The sequence below is a fragment of the Aotus nancymaae genome, unplaced genomic scaffold (assembly GCF_030222135.1).
Source record: "Aotus nancymaae isolate 86718 unplaced genomic scaffold, 86718_ANA_hifiasm-v0.15.2.pri h1tg000008l, whole genome shotgun sequence".
Lineage (NCBI taxonomy): Eukaryota > Metazoa > Chordata > Mammalia > Primates > Aotidae > Aotus > Aotus nancymaae.
Genome location: NW_026988419.1, coordinates 44,660,808 through 44,675,505, shown reverse-complemented (window position 1 = coordinate 44,675,505; position 14,698 = coordinate 44,660,808). Strand labels below are relative to the sequence as shown.

The following is a 14,698-nucleotide window of genomic DNA, read 5'->3' as shown; positions in this document are numbered from 1 at the left end:
GGCAGTGAAAGCTATAAAACGTTCAGGTATAAAAGCAGATAATTACTCTAGAAACTTATTTGACCAGTTATTAAGACACAAAGGATTAGCTTAGCTGTTGTCTTTGGGAAGAGCCTCAAAGAAATAAAAAAATACCTTGTTGGAGTAGAATTGAATTGGAATAATACTATTAAGCTTCCAGTGATTTCTTTATTTGCTTGCAGTGTAAAATATTTCATTAATTTATCTGGAAAATTTTAAAGTATATAAACATACTTAAAGTGTATATAATTCTTACTGAAGGCTCATCTGAAATTCCATGTTTCTTTTTAGCTTCTCATAATAAAAAAAGCTTCAAAACACCAAAACTGTATCTTTATAATTTTATAGAAAACTTTTATTTCCTTTGAAGTATTAGTCAATCATTTTGGCCCATTATTACTTACTAGTATTAGCTCAATTTGGGAGAAGCCATAGAAAAATTCGATAAAATGTGTAGTATACATTAGTAAATAATATATACACTTAAGAATAATTATTTGGTTATACTTGACAGACAACCAATTAAAACTCAGTTAAGCAAAACAATATACATTGGTTATTGTAGTAGAAAGTTCTAGAGTAGTCCTTCAGGCCTGACTTAATCCAGGCAGTTAGATATTTATTTCCCTATCACAGCTCTGTTTTCCACTGAATTCAATAGATTTTAGGGCAAGAAACATGAGGTCAAAATAGCCACCAGATTTTCAGTCCTCCAGTTAATCAATTCAAGTGGAAAGGGATTGTTTCTTTCTAGTTTTTAAAAACGGTGCTCATTTTATTTTCTTTATTTTAACTTAGTCCACATTTCCACTCATAAGTGAATAATTATGATTAGGATCATGGTGCTGCCATTGACCAGTCCTGGAACTATGACTAGTCACCCTTAGCCAAACATAACTACCAGGAAAGAGAAAAAAAAAATGTAAGTCTGGAAAGGAAACTCAGTGTGCTATTACCAGAATATTTTGGTGGAGTGGAGGGTGTTGGGCGGACACAGGAAAGCACAGTGTATATATATACTAAATTAAATGCAGGGTGAAATGCACACTGTTATGTGAAAATGCTACTGAACAAAAGAGCAACAGCTTAAATGGTGTAATAACATTTGACATTAGAGTAACATAAGGAACAATCACAAAATATTGATATGGAAAATGTTCAGTTGCCGACGAAGGGCCTTCAGACATAACCAATCATCATATAAAATACCTGTGATGTCTGCATCTCTGAGATCGTTTCCTCATCTGTAAAACAAATATTATTATATGGCTAACAGAAGATGAATTTGTATATCTTTTTGTGCTTGATTATATTGGTACAGAAGGTATTACAGATTTTACTGAACACTGTTTATATAATTTGAGTGAAATTATATCCAATTATGGTGATATTACAATTAATGTAGAATAGAGACAAGGATTAGTAAAGTTGCTGACCTCTGCATCCTGCAACTGTGGGAAATTGGAAGACTGAATAACAGCTAACTGAAATTTGCCTTTAAATATATTATACACTCTATGGATATTAATATTAACAAAACTAAACTCCACAGGACTGAAAAAAATAAACTAATGACTTTTTATGTAATCCAAGTTAATAAATGTTTTCTGGCCCAACTTTTCATTAAGAAATTAACCACAGTTTCTAATTTCCCTCATTCCAACAGCTTCCATTGTGTGACTGTTTACAAAAATGCTTAATAAGAGCCCTTAATGAAGACTTGCTCTCTTCTCATTAATACTGAAATACATTTACATAGTTTTACAGCTTTCGGTAGTAATAGGTAGTCTTAAAAATTAATAGTGGCTCTTAGAATAGGTGTTGTATAAATATTTTCTTTAATCATCTGAATATTTCTATTGTATTAATATACTATAGTAAAGAATAGAGAATCATAATTTTATCTTCTAAATGAAAGAAGGAAGGCAGGGGCTTAAAATATGGGGAATATTTGGGAAAAATTCTATTTCTATTGATCTTGGTGCTGAAATCCATATTTGCAGTATTTTACAAATATGTTAGCTTCCCTGTATCCTCAGGGAATTGATTCCAGGGCTGTCAGAGGATTCCAAAATCGTTGCATACCCAAGTAAGGCTGCAGTCAGCCATGAGGAACCCATATATATGAAAAGCTAGCCCTCCATATCTATAGTTTCATATTCTGTGAATACCAGTATTTTCCATTCAAGTTTGGTTGCAGTTGCAGAACTCGTGGGTCTGGAGGGCCAACTGTATTTATTGAAAAAGAATACACCTGGAGGTGGACCAACCCATGCAGTTCAAACCTGTGTTGTTTAAGGGTCAACTGTAATCCTAGTGTTAAATGATAAACTAAATGCAAAGATGATTAATCCCAAAAATTAAATGTAATTAAATCTATGAAACACATTAAACAAATACAATTTTAATAATTAATTAAATAAACTTTAAAAAACACCTGTGATAATGACTTACCTGCTTTAATGCCTTTGTATCAATTCATAGCTAAGGTCTTAGCTGTAAGATTTAGCAATTTATATTACATTATTTTATGGACAAAATATATAACAATGACGTTAAGGGAAACTAAAATAAAAACCAAACTTTCCTAATCTGATAATGGAATTGAGTGAATGGTTGGTTATCTGTAAGAAGAGCAACCAAGATAAAGGAACAAAAATTTCAAAGGCCATAACCCAGAATGTTTTTATTAAAACCTCAGAAAACCTCACTGAAATACCACAAAATTAAAAACACACAAAAAGGAAAATAGAAATTACAAAATAAGCATTCAACAAAGTAAACATATAAACTTATTCTTACCTTGCAGTTAAAGAAGTATACATTTTAGAAAAAGGAACAAAATTTGCCAAATTGTCAAAGATTAAAAAGATCACTGCTGGCAAGTGTGGTTTAAATCTAACATTGTCATATGTTATTAGTGGAACTCTATGTTGACATATATTTCCAGAAAATAATTTGATATGCATTAAAATACTTAAAAGATCAAATACTTTTTGACAGGATTTTCACTTTTATGAAGCCACAATAAAGAAATAATTTGGGCCAGGTGTAGTGGCTCATGCATGTAATCCTAGCACTTTGAGAGGCCAAGGTGGGCAGATCACGAGGTCAGGAGTTCGAGACCAGCGGCCAAGGTAGTGAAATGCCATCTCTACTAAAAATACAAAAATTAGCTGGGTATGGTGGTGCATGCCTGTAGTCTCATCTACTCAGGAGGCTAAGGCAGGAAAATCGCTTGAACCTGGGAGGCGGAGGTTGTGGTGAGCCGAGACTGCATCATTCCACGCCAGCCTGGGCAATAGAGCGAGACTCCATCTCAAAAAAAAAAAAAAAAGAAAAAGAAAAAAAAATGAGATGAGCACAACAAATATTTATGTACTGCTGTTTAATTTACAGTGTGAAAGATAGGGAACTTTTAAATAAAACAACAGAAATAACAATAGTTACAGTAAATTTCTGAGTTTTTTATGTGTTGGGCTATATGATTAGTACTGTGTATAGATTATCTCATTTATATTTAAGTTCACAATGATATGTAGTTAGCATTTATTTCTAAATTTACCTACCACCGTGTTTATAATAGGCAAGATTTTTCAGTGGAACTCACCTATTATCATGTGGGGGAAGCTGTGTAACTTGGGGAAATTGGCCATATTTGTGTCTCCAGGAATACTCCCTGATTGTCTTAAGCCAGTCAGTGATTCTGCAACCTTATCAATCGGTTAGCAATGTGCATATCACTTTATTTGCTCAGATAAGAATAAACACCCACACTTTTGATTAGGAATTGAGGCAGAAATTATCTTCTGCCCTTAGTTCTTAGTTATGTAAAAGGTACAATAAAAATTGAGAATAGGAAATTTATTAATAAGAAAAAATTGTGCAAAAAGCTAAATGGGCAAAAGCTAATGTTACATAAAAGAAATGCAAATCAAAAACAATATATGAGCCAATTTTCATATTATAATTCAATTTTCCTATTGAATTAAAGTAAATTTCTAAAACCCTGATATCTATATACGGTATAGGGAGGTTGGGGTGAGATTTGCATACTTTTTCACTTCTCTATGAGTATAATGTGCCCTATTTTCCATACAAAGTATTGTAATTATATACACACTTTGATCTGGTAATTTCCATTCTTCTTCGTCTCCATAGTCAGATGTTTAGGCAATGATTTATATAACAGATAAAAATATATATGTAGACTATATTATTCAATATTTTAAATATTTCACAAACTTTGCAATCATTTCTTTCTCAAAGCAACACTGTGTTAGATTATATGGTTGACGAGACTAAGGCATATCCTGTCAAGGCAACATAGTTTTGGAATTAGGCTTATAACACTTTCCAGGCCAACTACAGTCATTTTAGTCACTATATTACTTTGCTTCGATTCTACTCATCACAGTGTCTCTATATAGTAAAAAAAAAGAAAAAAGAAAAATCTTAAATGTGGAACATTAGAATGGGCAAAAAAGTTAGAAGGTGGCATGTTATGCCAATATTATTTATTTGAAGACTTATTTAATGATATAAGAATGTGATTGCAGTATAGGTGAAAAAGGTAGGATATAAAATTGTATATTGTCTTAATTTTATATATTGCTATAAAGGAATACATGAGGTTGGGTAATTTATGAAGAAAAGTTTATTTGGCTTATGGTTCTGCAAGCTATATAAGACACATGCTGCCAGCATCTGCTTCGAGTGAGGGCTTTAGGCTATTTAAACTCATGGCAGAAATTGAGGTGAAGCCAGCATCAGCAGAGATGACATGGCAAGACAAGGGGCAAAAGAGAGAGGGGAGGGAGGTGCCAGGCTCTTTTTAACAAACAGCTCTTACAATGGACTAATAGAGAAAGAACTCACTCATTACCACCAGGATGGCACCAAGCCATTCATGAGGGATCTGCCTCCATGACCCAAACACCTCTCACTAGGTGTTTAACATTGGGAATCATATATCAACATGAGGCTTGGAGAGTGAAATAGCTGAACTATTGTGTATGTGTAGTACAATTTCAGTTTTAGAAAAAGACTGAGTGGAAGGTATCTATTATCTTTTAGTTTATCTTTTTTTTTTTTTTTTTTTTGAGACGGAGTCTCGCTCTTGTTACCCAGGCTGGAGTGCAATGGCGCAATCTCGGCTCACCGCAACCTCCGCCTCCTGGGTTCAGGCAATTCTCCTGCCTCAGCCTCCTGAGTAGCTGGGATTACAGGCACGCGCCACCGTGCCCAGCTAATTTTTTTGTATTAATAGAGACGGGGTTTCACAATGTTGACCAGGATGGTCTCGATCTCTCGACCTCGTGATCCACCCGCCTCGGCCTCCCAAAGTGCTGGGATTACAGGCTTGAGCCACCGCGCCCGGCCTAGTTTATCTTAATATAGATGACTTCTATTTTCCTTTATAATTTTCTGATTTTCTAAGTGTTTTGTTCATACATACACTCACACCATAATTACGTAATATATATGTTTTTACTTCCTTCAAACATTGCTGGAATTACCATTCCTTTCTCTAGTTAGATTTATTTTCTACTTCAGAGTCCCACTGGATTAAAAAAGTTCCTCTACTCTGGTAGTAATTTAGCTTTGCTATATATCATTCATTAAATCAAGTAAATTTTTAAATTGGGGCCAAAGGTCACAAGTTTTTATCTATCTTGGTGTCTACACTATGCTTTCTGTAAGAGGCTCTTAATATTAAGAGATAAGAGTTTTTGAAGAGTTAATCTTAAAAAAGAAAGAAGACTTTACCTTAACCTATTTAGACTGAAAAAGATAATAACCAAATGTTTCAAGGAAAGTGATTTGTGTTTTCCACTAATTTCAGCAAAAAGAGTGAATGACTTGATAATTATTCTCCTACTTTTTCTAATTAGAAAAATTTTCTGTCATTGAGAGCTTCAAAGCACTGCTGAAAGTTTCTCATCAAATGCAATGGAAAGCATTGATGGAATTTGATTTTAAATGGATAAATTTACAATTTGTATGTGTTCTGAAGATTTTGTTGTGTCTCATCCACTATCACTTTTTTCATTACCATACTGAAAGCTAAGGGTATGGAACTTAGAATGCATTTGGAAGAATAACAGGTGATATGAATTCTTGGTCCTAACTGATTTCTCTGGGAATAGAAAAACCCAGGACCAAAACTATCTTTGTCTGGTTCTATTCCTATATAAGTTAAATTTTAAACATCTTTCCAGTTTTACATCTTATAAATATGAATGCCTTGAGTCTATTTTGCATTAGCATCTAACAAATACACACAGATTTCTAAGAAGTAATCTGCTTGTCTCATCCCCTTCCTTTCATGTCTTTTCAGAGCCACATTGGCAACATGATCTTCCTAAAACACATATCTCATTGCACTGCTTCCCTGTTTAATCATACTCCCATCACTTTTAGGGTACAATGCAAATGTTATAACATGGCAGTCAGGAGCCTTCCTGATGTGGCCTCTTCTTATTACTAAAGTTTTATATGAAAGAGTTTCCTATACATACTCTGTTTTAAAATCAAATATACTAATAGCGTATCCTCGAAGATGGAGTGTTCATTCTTATTCCTGCGGCTTTGTTTTTGATGTTTCCTTTACCAATTGTGGCTTTCCCCACCTTCCCCACTGGACAGCTTCTGTGAACTGAAGGTTAATGAGTCTTATGTCTTTCAGGAAGACTTTTCTTTAGCACCTAACCTTGCCATAAACATAGTCCTTATCACATTGATGCATGCAAAGGAGTATACAGACTTATTTTCCTCTCACTAGTAACTAAACAACTGGGCATTCAGTTCAGTGAATATTGGTTTAATGAACAAAATTACTTATCTAGTTTTATTTTCCTTAGAGTGTAGGGATATAGGCATGACTATTTGTATCATTTCCTCAGCGAGATGACTAGAATACACAGGAAATGATTGCTCCAAGCTACTTAAGACAATCATCCTAATCTCTCCTTTTTTGCACCTGTTGCTTAGAACATTGGGGTGAAAACATTTGAGGTGTCTTAAACACATGCTAAGGCATTTGGACTTTGTCCATTGGTAATATGGCCAAATTCCTTGTTAGAGAAATTATGATTGGCTAGGGATGGATAGGTGGGGAGTGTAAACTGGGAGAGAAAACAAATTGGAAATTGTCGTATTAAATAGGATTGGATTTATTTAACTGCATGTATGTGTTAAGGGAAATAAGAGGGATTAATAATGCCAGATTTCATGTGTGAGCAATTAGTGGGGATTGTACTATATACCTACTTAAAGTCACAGGACAAAAAATAAAAAATAGGAAGGAAAATCAGGGCCAAGATCTGATTTTATGTATTTTGAATTTAGGAGCCTATAGAGGATTAAAAAAAAAAACAGAAAAAACTCCTAAAACATTTTGCAAATTAGATTAAATACTGGTAAATTCTTGGACCTGGGCAAATAAGAGAATAATGATTTTGAAAATATTTTAAGATCATGATAATGGTGATCTGTATTTCATATGATGACAAGTAGAAATACAATTTGACCTCACTTGTTTGTTTTGCTTGGTTTATTGCATGTGGAATATTTAAACATTTACCTGTTACATTAACAAATTGATGCATTTAGTCATATTGACACATTAATAATGCTTTTCTTAAAGGTACTGTTGGGGATAAAGGAAGTTTTAGTAAAGAAATAGTTGGCTTTATTTAATTTCATATACTTCTTCAAATTGTGTGAAAATGTGTAATAAATGGTGGCAAAACAGTATCAAATTGAGCATATTATGTTCATACTAAAATTTTAAGAAGCATTTGAATTGGAAATCAGGATTTTATATTTTAGAATAAAAATATGTTCAAAAGAGCAGCCCCTAAGCCAATCTCGGTTTTGCAGAAATATTCAAAGTGTTCTTTCTATGAAAAATATAATCATATCAGACATTGAATAATAGATCCCATTTGGAAAATATGTCATTTCCTGCAAGAAGAAAGACAGAAGTAGGCACAAGTTAGTTCTTATATTTTGATGTGTATATTTTTGTGCTCTTCTTTATTCTGTCACATTGCATAAAATATTCTAGTTTCAAAAGTATTTCCTGCATTATGACTGGGTTTCAGTCAATCTAAGATAAAAATAAAGGCTACGGGGATATTAAATTGAATTGACCATTTCAAGGACAATGTTTTCTTTTATTAAATTTTGGAATTAGAGCTATCGAACAGTCTTGTTAATAATTATTTATCTTAATTAAGTTGAATTGACCATTTAAACAAAAATATTTTCTTTTATAAAATTTTGGAATGAAATGTATTGAATAGTTTTGATAGCAATTATATATCTCGAATTATTTCTCTCAAATTTCTGTTCACAAGATCAATAGTTATCACAAGATAAATGGAAAAACTGTATCATCCTAAACAAGAACAAATTTTGTTCTTCCGTTCTCTTCTCTCATCTAAAACCAACAAACAAGAAAAACATGATCTGATAAATGACTGTGGAAATCATGACATAGTTTTATAGTTTACCTTTTAGCTATGTGTCATGTTTGAAATTTCCTTTCCAGGATAAACACATCTATTTTTAAGGCTGGAAGTATGTGATGATACAACATTTACATTTTGCAGAAAGGTGAAATGAATTGTACCATTCATACATGCTACGATCCAGTGAATGCTAAGAAAATAACATGATTTAATAAATAACAATGTTACTGACTAAGCAAACATTATTTTTCACTAAAATTATAAAATATCAATATATGGCCTTAAAATATACTCTGCTAATATTTTAATTCAAAATCTAAAATTGTTGCCTTCTGTAGTAGGTGTTACTGATGATCAGCCTACAACCTCTCTTTTAGTGCTGTAGTGCAAACTGGCAGAATTTCTAATGCTTATCCTGAATTTCTTTATCTAAGGGATTCTTTGGCCACAAGAGACCACTTTGCCAACCAAACAGGCTGAAAGTTCCAGGGAATTAATGCCCCTGGGAGCAGCCCTCAGCTAATGACTAATGAGGATTGGTGTCTAAATATGCTAGCTCTCATTCTTACAGTGAGTATGTCTGAGGGGTATATTACACACTGGATGCCTGATTTTCCCCAGTCAGATTAAGCTGCAGTTGCCAGTAGTGTTGTAGGTCTGATAATGATCTCTGTTGGTAACAGGTCTTCCACTCCTTGTCTCACTTCTTTCTTTTCATCCCTGCTAGTGTTTCCTGGGATCATCTCCCAAATAAACTTCTCACATTGAAGTTATTACCTCAGTGTTTGCCTCCACAGCAAACTAAACTGAGATCCTTTTGTCTTCTCTAAAATTATGTTAGAAAATGAAAAGCTGGGCATGGTGGCTTACACCTGTAATCCACCTAGCACTTTGGGAGGTCAAGGTGGGCAGATTTCTTGATGTTGAGCAGCCTGGCCAACACTGCGAAATCCCCTCTCTACTAAAAAGACAAGAGTTAGCCGGGCATGATGACACACACTTGTATTCCCAGCTACTCTGGAGGCTGAGGCAGAAGAAAACAAATAGAATGAAAAAATAGCTCAACAGGCTTCTGAAGAATATTGTGGCTAAGATGGAAAAAGATGGCTTTCACAATATTCAGATGGCTTAGACTGAAACACAGAGGAAGGGATAAAATCATATTTGAGATTTGTCTAAGAAAGTCAAAAATATAGATATGGCATCAGCAATGTCTGTATCAAGGAGTTTGTATCAATGTTATGGTGGGAAGCAGGCGAAAAGAGTTAGATATGTTTCTCCATTCTTACCCCTCCCTCAAAAAGAGCAGGTCTTTTTAGTGGTTTGGCAAAAGATACTATGCTGTGAATTCTTCTGGTACTATTTGAATTTATGTCAGAGGTACATTAGAAATAACAGAATTAAAGGAAGACATAATTTGTGCTGTTGTATCTACCCAGAAAGACTTTTTTGTTTTGTTTACTGGAATAAAAATATAAAAGTCTTAACCAATTAATATATCTATTCTAGTTATAGCATGATTATGATTAGAAGGATAAGCTATCTAAATGCCTTGCCATAGCAATCAAAGTAGAATGAAAATGAAAATAAACAAGTGCCTTCTGAAATTTGGTTTTACCTACTTAATCATCATCAACAATGTATGTGCTTGGTTAGTCTAATTAAATAATATGTGAAACAGATAGTTGGGGCTACTTGTTGCTCGAGGGGGAAAGGCATATATTGTTAAAGAACTATCACCAAGCCTTAATAGTAACATACCTGTGAGTTAAAACATTTAACACATCATCTAGAAATCTTGCTATTTTTCATTACCTAGGTATCTGTAACAATGTTTTCTAAATATTTACATATTTTATCTTTATTTCTCTATTATTTGATAACTTTCTTAAACATTTGCAAGAAGCATAAATAGAATTGTAAAAGATACACTGAACCTCTAAATTAAAATAAACATAAGGGTAATTATTGATTAATTCTAACTCCAATTATATTTTTATTTTTAGTTATTTGTGATTCCATCTGACATACATAGGAGAGACAGAGATAGAAGAATTCTGATGGCAACTGTATGAGAGAAGCTATATAAAGTCAAGCGTCCATTTTCTTTCAACTATATTTGAGCATAACCTGGTAAGAATAAATGATTGTTTATACATTTTCCATTATTTCCAAAAAATACTTGAAATTATAAAAATGCTTTTATTATGTGCTGAATGTTTAATAATATACTTATGTTGTAGAAAATAATAAAATGCATAAAAGTAAAATAAAATTAAAAGCATTAATGAGCCTTTTTTCTGAAGGTAACCTCTGTTATCATTTTGTTCCATATAACTTTTTTTTTGTTTTGTTGGATTTTTCTTTTAAGCAAAGTTGCAATAATAGTATTATATTTAGTTCATTTTCATGCTGCTGATAAAGACATACTCATGACTGGGAAATTTACAAAAAGAAAGACATTTAATGAACTTACAGTTCCACATGGCTGGGGAGGCCTCATAATTATGGAGGAAGGTGAAAGGTACATCTAACAAGGCGGCAGCCAAGAGAAAAGGGCTTCTTGAGACTGTGAACACACAGAGTCCCTACTGGGGCACTGCCTAGTGAGGCCGTGAGAAGGGGGCCACCATCCTCCAGTCCCCAGAATGGTAGATCCACCAATGGCTTGCACCCTACACCTTTGAAAAAGTTCAAAGTTCCACAGATCTCTAGGGCAGGAACAAAATGCCACCAATATCTTTGCTAAAACATAGCAAGAGTCACCTTGGCTCCAGTTCCCAACAAGTTCCTCAATCTCCACCTGAGACCACCTGAGCCTGGATGTCATTGTCCATATCGTTATCAGCATTTTGGTCAAGGCCATTCCACAAGCCTCTAGGGAGTTCCAAACTTTCCCACATTTTCCTGTCTTCTTCTGAACCCTCCAAACTGTTCCAACCTCTGCTTGTTAACCCAGTTCCAAAGTTGCTTCTACATTTTTAGGTATCTTTTCAGCAGTGCCCAACTCCTGGTACCTATTTACTGTATTAGTCTGTTTCCACACTCCTGATGAAGACATACCTGAGACTGGGCAATTTACAAAAGAAAGAGGTTTAATGGACTTACAGTTCCATGTGACTGGGGAGACCTCACAATCATGGAGGAAGATGAAAGGCACTTCTCACATGGCAGCAGAGAAGAGAAGAGGGCTTGTGTAGGAAAACTCCCATTTTTAAAACCATCAGATTTCATGAGATCCACTCGCTATCATGAGAACAGCACAGGAAAGATCCACCCCCATGTTTCAATCATCTTGCACAAGGTTCCTTCCATGACATGTGAGAATTGTGGGTGTTACAATTCAAGATGAGATTTGGGTGGGGACATAGCCAAGCCATATCAATTATATATATTCTTTGTTTTATTATTTTTGTAACAAATTTGTTTTCTTCTTTGAGAACATGAATTAGTGTTTTTTATTTTCTATTATATCTTAATATATAACATGATTTAAAATATTTTAATGTTGTGTGTATTTATTATTCAGTGAATATTCTTATAGATAAATCAATCTGTATATCACTTGGTTTGCATTAGCAGCATTACTAAAATTGTTATAATTGGCTCAATGACTATGATCTTTTAAAGGCTTTTTATTGTTATTGCTGAATTTGCCTTCAGAAGGTGGTAACAAGTTAAAGTTTTCATTAGCTCCTTTTGAAAATATTGAATCACTGACTAATGTTTTCTCATTCAAATAATTTTCCTAACAAAACCTAGTTTCCAGCAATCCCATTACTGGGTATATATCCAAAGGATTATAAATCATTCTATTATAAAGACATATGCACATGTATGTTCATTGTGGCACTGTTTACAATAGCAAAGACCTGGAACCAACCCAAATGCCCACTAATGATAGCCTGGACAAGGAAAATGTGTCACACATACACCAAGGAATACTATGCATCCATAAAAAATGATGAGTTTGTGTCCTTTGTAGGGACATGGATGAATCTGGAAACCATCATTCTCAGCAAACTGACACAAGTACAGAAAATCAAACACCGCATGTTCTCACTCATAGGTGGGTGTTGAACAATGAGAACACATGGACACAGGGAGGGGAGCATCACACACTGGGGTCTGTTCTGGGGGGCTGGAGAGGGACAGTGGGGGTGGGGAGGTTAGGGAGGGATAACATGGGGAAAAATGCCAGATATAGGTGATGGGGGGATGGAGGCAGCAAACCACATTGCCATGTATGTACCTATGCAACAATCCTGCATGATCTGCACATGTACCCCAGAACCTAAAGTACAAAAAAAAACCTAGTTTAAGTTGAAAAAATAATGAAAATTAAATTAAAATTTTAAATTTTGGTTGTAAGCAGTAGCAATTCCTTACTCACATGTATTCAGCAAATATATTCCCTTACATAACTAAGCCTAGAGGAAAAGTGAATATTATAAGGCCAGGTGTGGTTGCTCATGCCTGTAATCCCACATTTTGGGAGGCCGAGTTGGTGGATTACCCGAGGTCAGTAGTTCAAGACAAGCTTGGCCAACATGATGAAACCCTGCCTTTACTAAAAATACAAAAATTAGCTGGGCGTGGTTGCAGGTGCCTGTAATCTTAGCTACTTAAGAGACTGAGGGAGGAGATTCACTTGAACCTGGGAGGTAGAGGTTGCAGTGAGCCGAGATTGCACCACTGCACTCCAGCCTGAGCAACAAGAGTGGGACAACATTTCAAAAAAAAAAAAGAAAGAAAAGTGAATATTATACATGTAAAATCTTCCACATTGTTTAAAAATGCACCATTTAGAAATAATATCAAGTATACATTTATTCAACTAATATTTATTGAAAACATTATAGTTATCAAGCACTGTGATTAGCAATGGTAGTGAGGATGGCAAACATTAGAGAAGGGAAGGCACATAAATGGTTCCTTGTCACTTCTAACTTTTAATAAAATATGGCAAGATAAGAAATACATTTTGGTTCCTTATGTTTAGGCTGTATGAAGTGCCAAGAAAGAAGTAAAATAAAAGGGCAGTTTGTAATGATAACAGTTCTAGCTTGGGAATTGAGAAACACTTTCAGAAATAAAGACCACTTGGGTTGTGTTTTTTAAGGTAGAGAGGACACTGGCAGGCAAACATTTAAATGGAGATTCAACTTGGAGCAAAGGTACCGGGCTGGCAAACCATAGGGATGGGATGTTCAGGAAACTGCAAAGAGGGTAGATATAGCAGAGTAGTTGGAAGTGTTTTGTGATTTGGATTTTTATAATTAGGCATTTGTTTAATTATTATATCATGAGGAACAATTGCAGGGAAATCAGATGAACCATACTATCCTTTAGGAAGTTTAATCTAGGCCAACCGCATTGGCTCATGCCTGTAATTCCAGCACTTTGGGAGACTGAGGCAGGTGGATTGCTTGAGGCCAGTAGTTCAAGACCATCCTGGACAACATAGTGACACCCCATCTCTTAAAAGAAAAAAAAAAGTAGAAAACCTTAGCCAGACATGGTGGTGCACACTTGTAGTTCCAGCTCCTTGAGAGGCTGAGGTGGGAGGATCACTTGAGTGCAGGAGGTCAAGGTTGTAGTGAGCCATGATCACACCATGCCTTCTAGTCTGGGTGACAGAGAAAACTCGGTCTCAAAAAATCTAAAAAAAAACAAAAAAACAAAAGAAGTTTAATTTAAAAGTAATATGTGTGTTAGACTAATGAAGAGAGAGCAGCCCAAAGGAAGGCAGATGAGTTTGCAGGCTTTTCCTTTTATTTTGATCACCATTTGCTGAACCCTTGCTACTTGCCAGGCACTAAGCTAGGAACTGTAGGAAAATAAAATGCTTAAGGCATAATCTCTACCCATGAGGAGTTTATAATGTAGCCTGCATGACAAACAAATGAATAGAATATACTATGACAGTACAATAGAATAATGATCAAGTAAAGACTAATGAGTAATAATTATGTTGACATGCAGATACTGAGTTATCAGTAGACAAGGTTTCCCCAAAATCATTAAGTCTGATTGAGGTTACTCAAGAAGCAATGTTTCTAAATTTTTAAATAATTCGAGAAGAAACAATCGAAGCTTTGTCTAGGGTGAAAAAATGTAAATAATAAACAAGGTGTGGTTAGATGAGACTTGGTAGTGGTAGAAGCAGTTAAGTGGGGGTTAAAGAAAGGGCCTTTTTG

The 14,698-nt window shown here is 34.6% G+C and overlaps 1 protein-coding gene across 26 annotated transcripts in view; it reads left to right on the top strand.

Annotated features, from left to right (window-relative positions):
• GULP1 (GULP PTB domain containing engulfment adaptor 1) overlaps nt 1-14,698 on the top strand; it is a 311,204-nt gene that overhangs the window by 81,301 nt on the left and 215,205 nt on the right. For 25 of the 26 annotated variants that reach the window (XM_064373266.1, XM_012464086.2, XM_012464087.3 and 22 more), the window contains one exon: nt 10,505-10,631. The gene's annotated coding sequence lies outside the window, so the exon portion shown is untranslated. Of the gene's footprint in view, nt 1-9,050; nt 9,069-10,504; nt 10,632-14,698 lie in introns of those variants that run through there. The other variant, XM_064373258.1, reaches the window with a different exon arrangement.